Source organism: Dysidea avara, chromosome 11 (genome assembly GCF_963678975.1).
Source record: "Dysidea avara chromosome 11, odDysAvar1.4, whole genome shotgun sequence".
Classification (NCBI taxonomy): domain Eukaryota; kingdom Metazoa; phylum Porifera; class Demospongiae; order Dictyoceratida; family Dysideidae; genus Dysidea; species Dysidea avara.
In genome coordinates, this window is record NC_089282.1 from 8,383,125 (window position 1) to 8,393,493 (window position 10,369).

At 36.1% G+C, this 10,369-nt stretch overlaps 1 long non-coding RNA gene across 1 annotated transcript; it reads right to left on the reverse strand.

Annotated features, from left to right (window-relative positions):
• Positions 1 to 3,640: 3,640 nt before the first annotated feature.
• LOC136238822 (uncharacterized) lies at positions 3,641 to 5,772 on the reverse strand. The gene is made up of 6 exons (XR_010693209.1): positions 5,685 to 5,772; positions 4,537 to 5,625; positions 4,242 to 4,328; positions 4,129 to 4,191; positions 3,928 to 3,986; positions 3,641 to 3,868 (listed from the first exon to the last, which is right to left on the reverse strand). It is a non-coding gene; the product is annotated as an uncharacterized lncRNA (long non-coding RNA).
• Between the last annotated feature and the right edge of the window lie 4,597 nt (positions 5,773 to 10,369).

The window sequence follows — 10,369 nt, forward strand, 5'->3', positions numbered from 1 at the left end:
AACTACATAGTTGCTTTTAAGGCAATTTTTAATCAAAAAGTAGATCACAAAAATTGAAAATTTTTTGAAAATAGCTATCTCAAGATAGGATCTTGAGGTACATTTAGTCAAATCCCTGTAGTAAATTGTAAAAGAGTTAAGATGTACAACATACAACTATATGTAATATTGAGTTTATACTTTTCTGTGGTGCAATTGGCTATTTTTGTCTAAGTTTTACAACTAGCCAAATCACCATTTACAACTAGCCAAAAGTCATTTACAACTAGCGTTTTGGCCACAACTAGCCCCCTTTTTTAGCCCCTGTACTGTGGGTTATACTGCTGGAATTTGTATACGTAGCTAGCTATAGATCAGTCTTCATAACCCGGCAGAAGTTAACTATCACAACAGCAAATTCAGAAAGTCCATAAATGCAAATATAGCTGCACTTTGCTAAGGATTGCCAGTGGACTAGCTAGTAGCTACTAGTACTCTGCTTTGTGCTTCACTGCATTCTTCTCCTTTTCAGTATGCTTTATTTGGTGTTAAGGTTGACAAAGTGTCACTAGGCTAAGGAGCATGCATACTAATAATTGTGATTTCATTTACGCTCAACATCACTACTATACTACTTAGCTATACATGTTTCTGCCTCACAGATTTAGCTGATTAGAGCATGGCTAAGAGGAGCTGATACATTATGGTATATAACTAACTAGCTATATCTAAATGCTTGGTAGCTACAAATGAAAGATTATCATGCATGAAAGCTACTCAATGCATATTGCAATCAGTTTTGATATAATGTAAAAGTAAAATTAAATGATATAAACTCTGAAAAAAAAAAAAAAAAACACTCTCAAATTCACCTTTAGAGGGTCTAATTTTCAAACATTTACTGGGGGCATGCCCCCAGACCCAGCAGCAGAAGAAGGCTGACCCAGACTTATTTCTATAGTTTGGTAAGGTGAGACCAAAAAAAAAAAAAAGGTCACAACCAACTGACAAGAGCTTTCCACCTCACCAGCTACCATTTCTAGCTGATAAACTACATAAAAATCCTTACATAGCTCGCTACACACTGACTACTTTATTAGAGTGACTGCTCTATTAGAGTATCTCGATCTTTATCACTGTTTTCAGCCCCACTCCAAGAAAGATAATTTCGGTGTGATATCATTCTGAGGGGGGCTTTAGCCCCCTAGCCCCCCCTTTCCGCCGCCTATGCCCAGACCCCCTACATTGCTCACACACTAATGTAGTCATTGTTTCAAATAGCTAATTGACCATGGATATGATACTACATGAATGTTACCACTAGGGCCTTGTGAGAAGGCTTGGTATATCTTCTAATGTCTGGCTAGTTACCCATGTCCCTGTCCAGCTAAGCCCCCCTTTCAAAAAATCCTAGATCCGCCCCTGTGATAGTCTTATAAATGCAGTTTTGATTGTGATGTTTATAAATGATATGTTCTTTATCAACAAAAATCTCTGCTTCTTAAGAATAAAGGGACTATTTAAATTTGGTACTGATGTTGCAACTACTGCATTTTTGATGCTACCAAATATACAATTCAAAATTTTAATGATTACTAATGCAAAACTGGGTGAGAATTCATCTGACTCCATTATGATTGTTGAATAAGGTACTATTGCTGTGATATTAATGAAATGACAAATTATAAATTTAACTAAATACCCAATTTAGTTGTAGGACATTTGGAATATTCTAAGTCAATATCCTTGAGACTTATTTTCTTATAAGAAATACATTGCATATTTGTTGTTTGACTGTAAAAATAAGACTCATGTAAGTTCTGAACAAGTATTTTGTCACAATAATTGTAAACAGTTTCCTCAGCATTTCTGCAACTCTCTTCCCTACAATCGCCACATACTGCAACACACTTTAATCTATGTTTACAGCAAGAACATTATGTTGCTACCACATGGATTTGCAATAGAAATCTTGCATTTGCTTTGTATGAATTTAAGTAAGCTCCGTGGTACTGGTTCCATGTCTGTCTTAATTGGTTGTAGCCTTGAACCTTCTAACTTCCAGCTCCATAGTAATGGGGATCAAGACTTGGAGATTCAGTATTAAGTTCCTTCCAATGAATAACTTGCAGATGCACACATAAGCTGTGAAAGTGTGCTGTTCTTGAGATTTTGGGGATCAATGGTTTTAGCTGAAGCACATTTCCATATACTTAGCATATCTGAGACTGTTTAATGAATCAGACTGTTTCCCACCAAATAAAATAACAAAAAATTGAACTCCAACTTCTCCAATCTGTTCAACTGTAGCATTGAGATCCATCATCAACTCTGCAATCGTTTGCACATCATTGCAATATTTTATCTTCTTCATTGCCTTGTCACAGATATCTATGTTGTAACACAACCACTCCAAGCATGCAAAAAGGGAAGATATGATGTTATCATAGTACCTACTTGTACAGCCATATTCGAAATCTTCAATTTTTTTCCAACTTCCAAAAGAAAATATATACTTGCCATGTTCTGTTTCCAGTCGTGCACCAGTATCACAAGAACATCATTGTCATCAGCTACAGCACTCACTTCACTTCCTTAAATTGCAAATTGAAGTGCACATTGAACAATAAGTGTGTTAGTATCTCCATCACAACCTAGCCATCATTGGCTAATTGGTAGGATAAATTAATGTGTTTTTGGAAAAGTGAAAAACTTCCTGACTTTTGTATGCTTCATGGGACTCACTTATAGCTGAACATCTGCACATACCTTGTTAACATGTCTTGAATGCTCATGATCTTTTATTGATGGCCTTTGTTCATAACTGTAAAATATATATTTTTTTTTTCCTCCTACATAGGAAACACACTGCTTCTGCTATCTCTCCATATGTTAGTCCTGGATTATGCAACATCTCTCAATAGATTTGTATGGCATTACGTGATAAAAAAATCTTTAGGAGTCATCATCATCATTGTCTTGCGACCTCGCTAAAATATGAATACACGTATTTTCACATATTTCACTCTATTTCTCTACCTTATGTTGCACCTACCGTCACGTTATACCTGTCAACATACCCATGTTTGTGCAGTCCATCTAATACTGACACTATCTAATTCTGGTTTGCCCATACGCGTATTTTCTTCGAGCAAACCTCTGATCCCTGCAATAACTTTTAAAGACACGATGTGGACACAAGCCCCAATGTCTGATAAACAAGTAGTGAAAGCATGCAGAAGCGTAAGTTCCCTAGGGATGGCATTTTAAGCAGAAATCTTTTAGATTCCGTTTAGTGCCACGCCCAATGAGAGCGTTTATATTCGCCAGATGTCTCATAAACAAGGTGTGAAGAGAGTTCATAATTGCCAGATGCCTTATAAACAAGGTGTGAAGAACAAAGTCACTAGGAAAGGTGTTTTAAGAATCTTCTATTTAATTTTTAATAGATTAACCACAAGGGTAAGGTAAATACAAAAGGAAACAAGCCTATAGGGTTATCACTTCTATGTAGTGTGCACCATTGAGCTTGTGATGTGGATTTCATGCACATACCATGGCACTGTGACGGAATGTGGTTTGCCAGTGACTGTGCATTAGCTTCTGTTGTGGCTTTCAAGTTTTGTAACGGATTACTGGAATGTGGTTTGTTGTTTGCCGGTGACTGTGTATATAAGTTGGGGTTGTTCCACACAACCTGCGCAATTCAAATTTCATGGATAAGATGGCCGCAAAATCCACGAAAATTTCTTGCCTTATGGTAAACATACAACAATGCTATTACAACATGTAACACAACTTTAATCAACATCAAGACATTACTAAAAATAGTTTAACACCAGTGACGATTTCTTGAATGTCTGCATAATGACACAAGATTAAGTGACACCTGTAAAGGAACAAGCAGGCACTGAACTTTACCTTAAATTAAATACACATGTAACTAACCTGGAACATCGGTCGCAACACCAAAGACACTTGCTTGGATATCTGACAACACAATCAACCTACAAAAGTCAACAAGTGGACATTAAATACAATATGACTAAAATCTGCATACTGGAAAATATCTTTATAAGCATGACACGGGGGGGGGTGCCACCATAACAGTATCCCAAAATAATTAACAACTATGTTCCTTAGACGGACCTGGAAATTCACTACACCCTTGATGTCACTATAGTCGATCCATGTACAGTTGACAATGGAGAGCTATAAAAGGAACACACAAGATAATACAATTCTTCTGTATGTAAACTTACTTAAAATTCATGACTTCCTACCTGGTCCCAAGTTATGTATGTACCATGACGGCATCCAACTGCTACTGCATACTATGACCAGATTACCTGTAAAAACCAACAGGCGGGCATTAAATACAACACACCCAAAATATGTCACTTTTTACACAAATAACACGTTTGAGGATTCACAAGTTGGCCCGGCAGTGACCTTCCTATACAGTGCACAGGTTTCACTGTACATAAATTTAGTTATTTAGACTAGTATGCAATGTGAATGAGTATTTTTTGTACATGCAAGCATCATGTACATTACCTTACTTCTTCCACCTACAGTTCCAGGACTTCTAAATTGGCACTGACTAGAGTGACAATACCAAAAGCTGTTTAGTCTGTACGAGTAAACCTTGTTGACAATCCATCCATGAGCCAGATAATACTAGTATTTGCTGCTACTCAAGTTGGTACCATCACAGAAGCTTTCAGCTTGGTCTCAGTGAATGTGCACTAGTCAGTGCAGACGTCTGACAGTCAAAACCAATCGCATACCGGCACGCAGTTCATCAGTGTGAGGCGATGTGGCACTTTATACATTAGCCTCATCTTTCTTCACTCCTCGTTTCGTTTCTGAACCTCCACTCCTCGTTTCGTTACTGAACCTCCACTTCTCTTTTCGTTACTGAACCTCCATGAAGAGCTGAGTACATCAGTATTCTGGCATAGATCGTGGTATTCTCGACTCTTCAATATCCATTCAATATCCATTCGACTTCTCCAAGCGGTGTACGTATTTTAGTTTCAAATCAGTTAAAGTATGTTTCACCACTCCAGTTACAATATGACAAATGTTTATCATTCGTATTTCCCTCTCAAGACATGGACTGCCATTAACAATTAATATAAACTGCATATCACGTGTGTTCACTTGAAGTGTAACAGGGACTTTCCAAGAGATTTCCCCTAAATAGATGACATGATTATTGTCAGTCGGGTGGAACTTGCTTAGTTATGGCTCTACAATGCGGTACATGTACTTTATGTATTTTAGTGTTTAATTATTATTCATACTTCCCTCTCAAGACATGGACTGCCTTCAATAATAATAATATAAATCACGTATCACGTGTGTTCACTTTTCACTTGAGGTGCTACTGTTCAGGGACTTTCCAAGAGATATCCCCTAAATAGGTCACGTGATAATTGTCAGTCAGGTGGAACTTATTTATTTCCATTATTGCACCATGGAGCTTGTGTTGTGGCTTTCAACTTTTGAAACAGATTGCTTGAATGTGGTTCGTGGTTTGCTGGTGACTGTGTATATGAGTTGGGGTTGTTCCACACAGCTTACACAATATTCAAATTTCATGCCGGGATGTCTGCATGATGACACAAGATTAAGTGAGACCTGTAAAAGAACAAGCAGGCACTGAACTTAACCTTAAATTAAACACACGTGCAACTAACCTGTGGCAACACCAAAGACATTTGTTTGGATATCCTCATGGCTTAACTCTGGAGTGACATGTGTAATTAATGGGATGTACAACACAATTTTCTTTCCTGCAAACACTAAGTAAGGGCACTACCAGCTCACCTACAAGAGCATTTCACGATATTAACTTGTTCAAGTACAACCAATATGTGGTGTGTGTGTGTGTGTGTGTGTGTGTGTGTGTGTGTGTGTGTGTGTGTGTGTGTGTGTGTGTGTGTGTGTGTGTGTGTGTGTGTGTGTGTGTGTATAGTGTTTGCACATTTTGTGTGTGTCTTGTGCTTGTAAGCATGTGTTTGTATGTAGTGAAATAAAAATAATAGCATGATGTTTGTGATCTCCGTCATAACCCTCAGCAAAGCATCTTGCTCTACGAGTCGCAAATCAAGTTGATAATTTGTCCTCAGGACACTACGGCCACTATGGCAGTGTTGCCATAGCAGGTTTCATTCATTGATAAGTACAGAATGATTGATATACTCCAATAGAACAGTCAGGCAATAAAATACTCTAATAGAACAGTCATTGAACAATATAGCTGAATATTTGCATTTCTGTCTGAAAACACTCCCAGATCCCAGATGCAATCTCAGAGTTACTATTTCAAGATGGTGGCATTCCCCAAGATCACCTAGAAGAGCATGCTTTGCAAATAAGTGCTTTACACACATCTTTGGTAACCCTGACTGTAGCCATTACTGGTCTGACCAGTAAATTGCAGTAAATTCCACTGGCCCATGCCCTAATAAAAATTAACCACTACTATAGGGTTGTATGTTATATGCTCACCACCTATCAGCAGATTTGTGTTTGGTTGTAACATCTCTACAAGGCAGAATTCATCATACACCCCCCATAGCTTGAACATTGGGTCTGTAAATTATATAACTGACAAAAATTAGTGATACCCCCACCCCCCCAAAACACCTTTAAAAAGGTGCGTCCAAGAAACTACAAGTATCTGTAACCCCATGTAAAAACAGATAAGCTGTAGAAAACACTCCATGAAATTAATGGGTAACTGAAATAGCTGATATCTAGAGTAGTCAAGAATCAATAATGTTACTACAACTGACTATGATCGCCAAAGAACACCTTGGCTGTAAAACAGGCAAATAAAAGTAACTGGCAACCAAAACAGCAGGATGAAAAAACAGGATGTTAAAGAAAATTTCAGGCATCACTTCTTGATCCTGCTTTGTATATTGGTGTGACATAAGGTTATTTCCACACAGATGGTATGATTCCAGTACTTATAGTGAGGATTGAAATAAGTGTGTTAACATAGGTGCTAAAAGATAGTTAGTGTGCTGCTGTCTCATTAGATTGCACACTTTTTGATGAATGTTTTTGTATTCCCTCCGTTTTAGTTGTTGCTTTTTTCTGTTGAGTCTTTTTAGAGAAGCTAACATCTAGGGACGATTTGTTTAGTTAGATACACATTTACTAGGAATGTGTTTATCAATTAATTTTGTAATGTGAGTGTGAAAGAAAGGCCAGTTTTCTTCAACAGTTTTTGTAATGTTTTGATTTTGTAGAAAATACTGATCCGAGATGGTAACAATGTTTTCACGTATGGCATCCCAATTTTCCCTACTGTAAAGGTAGATTTATCTTCTGTGGTTCTTTAGAGGAATGATTTGAAATTGGAATTTTAATAACACTATGTCATGGTCGCTTACACCAGGAAAAGGTTGGCAGGATTGAACCAGATCAGGATCTGTAGTAAAGCAAAGATTTGGTCACAACTTGCTGCATCAGAAAATCATCCATTGTTGTGATAAGGGCGTCTCTTAGTGTAGATGATATGTATGATTCAAAAAGAGTTCCAGTAGACCAGTCAATACAGGGCAATTAAAGTCACTACTAAGAATTATTTTCATATTTGGAAACTTGTCTCAGGATCCACTGGAGGTGGACACTTTCTGTAATTTCTCTTCCTCTGGTTAGCCCCCCCCCCCCCCCCCCCCCCAACAACTTTTAAAATATTGCATCATAACCTGCTCAACAACCAAATCTGTCCATAATCCTGCCCAATATCTGCTACTTCTATGGACTGCATGAAATCCTTGATTAATGAACAATTCATATAGCCAAGGAAAGTCATTTGGCAACTCCAACACCAACTGCAAGTAAAGAAAGGCATTCTTAGCATAGTTAATATGACCAGTTGCAGCAAACAAATTCAGCATCTTTGTGACTGCAACAAATTAACAACCAATTTCCTGATATTTTTGTCCTGATAAATAATTTAAAAGTTTCTATGTATTCAGTGTATTGCAACCCCAGTTGGGCTTTATATGTGGCCTGATTTTGGAAAACCAGTCTTAATGTCATGCGTGAAATCCACATTAATACAGCTGTATGTGTCACTACTAAAGTGTTTATGCACCTGATAAAGTATTTCTTGTAGTTCAAGGTTCATTTTTGCTACATTGTCTACGTGTGTTCAGCCTGTAAAAAGTGTTACCAATGAAGAACAGTATAAGAAGCACATCTGCAATCAATTCATATAGAAAGTTTAAATGATAACATAGGAAAGCCATCATGTGCTACCATAATCAACACCTTGTCTGCTATATATACAGTGTTGGATTTAGTAACAATAAACAACCCCTCCTTATACAAAAATACAAAGTGTAAACTGAAAATAACAGGGGCAATTGCATTGTACAAAAGCACAAAGAGCAAACTGAAAATAATGTGGTAACTGTACCAATTGTGCAATTATACCAATATCTATTCAAGTATTTATCAACATCTATAAAAGTATTATTGCCTTTTTGCTGTGTCTTTGCACAATCCATGCATACACATATATATATATATATATATTTAGACACATGCATTGGCATGTATATATACGTATATATATTTTAAAGACATAAAGGTGATAATAGTGGATGCTATACACATATATTTCAAGATTAGAGTTTCAAGGGTAATAAACAGTGATCCTTGTAAGTTTAAATCACAATTTAGTTGAAGCAAATACAGTGAAGTACATATAATATTTCGGTTGCATAATGGAAATGCTGATTACTTTGCCATGCTTATTAATTACAGTAACAAGCTTGTTGTACACTACAAATTCTGTTTTATATTGTGTGGTACCTGATGATCACCATCCTACTAACAGCAGTTGTAATACTCTACGTCATTATTTAAATAAATCTGAGAAGTATTTTACTTCCCATTTTGAATTGCAATTTTCACCAGGTAAACACTACCTTTTAAAGAGTTTGATTGTGAATGATGTTTACAATTTATCACTATATGGAAACGCTAATAAAGGAAAAAATTATGCAATTATATATTGTAGTTCTCCAGCATATATAGCCTTTAGAAACTCCAAACATATAAATATTACAAATCTAACAATAAAGAATTGTGGATATTCATATTCTAAATTCCAGTACTTCACAAATTCTCTCAGCAGTTTGTTCCTATTCAATTGTTCAGATATTGTAGTTCAGAATTCTGTGTTTGAGTGCAATTACCAACAATGTGGTCTGGTGGTATTTGATGCTATGGGAAATTCAAACATAAATAACATTAAATCTGGCCAACTATTACTAGTTCACAATCATACCACAAGTAATGTTACTACAGAGATCAGTTATTATGAACAATATGGATGCTGTACAAATGATAGTGCTATTAAAATTATAATATATCAACATTCCTATAAAATCAAGATAAGTTTTTGTTATATAAAACTTAACCTACATCAACCCATACAAATTTACTGCTCAGATTGTGAAGGTCAGAATGATATTACAATAAAAGCTATGAAGTTAGTTGGAATGATATTCTCACATCACATTATTAAAATCACATTGAAAAAATGTGATGGAACATATGGTAAGCAATATGATAATCAGATGGCCAACACGATTCAGTTTGTTGACTGTCACTTTTCCAGCATAATTTCTTCAGCTGCAGTATTTATGGTACAAGCAGACCAGTTAGTAACTTTGTCTCGTTATTCAGTAGTGTCTATTTTGAACAGCAGTTTTACTAAAATAAAAGCAACTTCCATACTACAAATACACTTAACAAATGTGATATCATCATCTTGGAAACCTAATCTACATTCAGTCATTCAAAACACAACACTTTCTGTGATAAACAGTAGTAATGCTGTAATCCTGTTGAAAGGAGCAAATCTGCTACTAAATGGACCATTGTTGTTTTATAAAATAGTAAGTCATGTAATAATTCTACCAATCAATAGTCGGATACACTTTAAGAATCACATCCGGTTTTCCTATAATAAGATGCATTATTGTATAGTAATTCATTACATCATAATTGAAGCAACCATACTTGAAATCATAGGGAACAACTTCTCAGTGTTCTTTTATACAGTAAGTGGATATGGGAAGTTACTCCATGAGATAGATAATATCCGCTGCCTATTTCAATATGTAAAATCACACCATAACTATCCAGCATCCAGAAAAGTTCAACAACCACACTATGAAATATTAGTGAAAGACAATATAGGTGGTTTCATGTATAACAGAAAGTTTGCAACTTCACATTGTGATTGGACTGGCATTTCAACATTCATGTATTTAGATCCCCATGAGATAAATCACCAAATTATAACATACATAAATAACTCTATTGGAATTATGGAAAACATTAACACCAT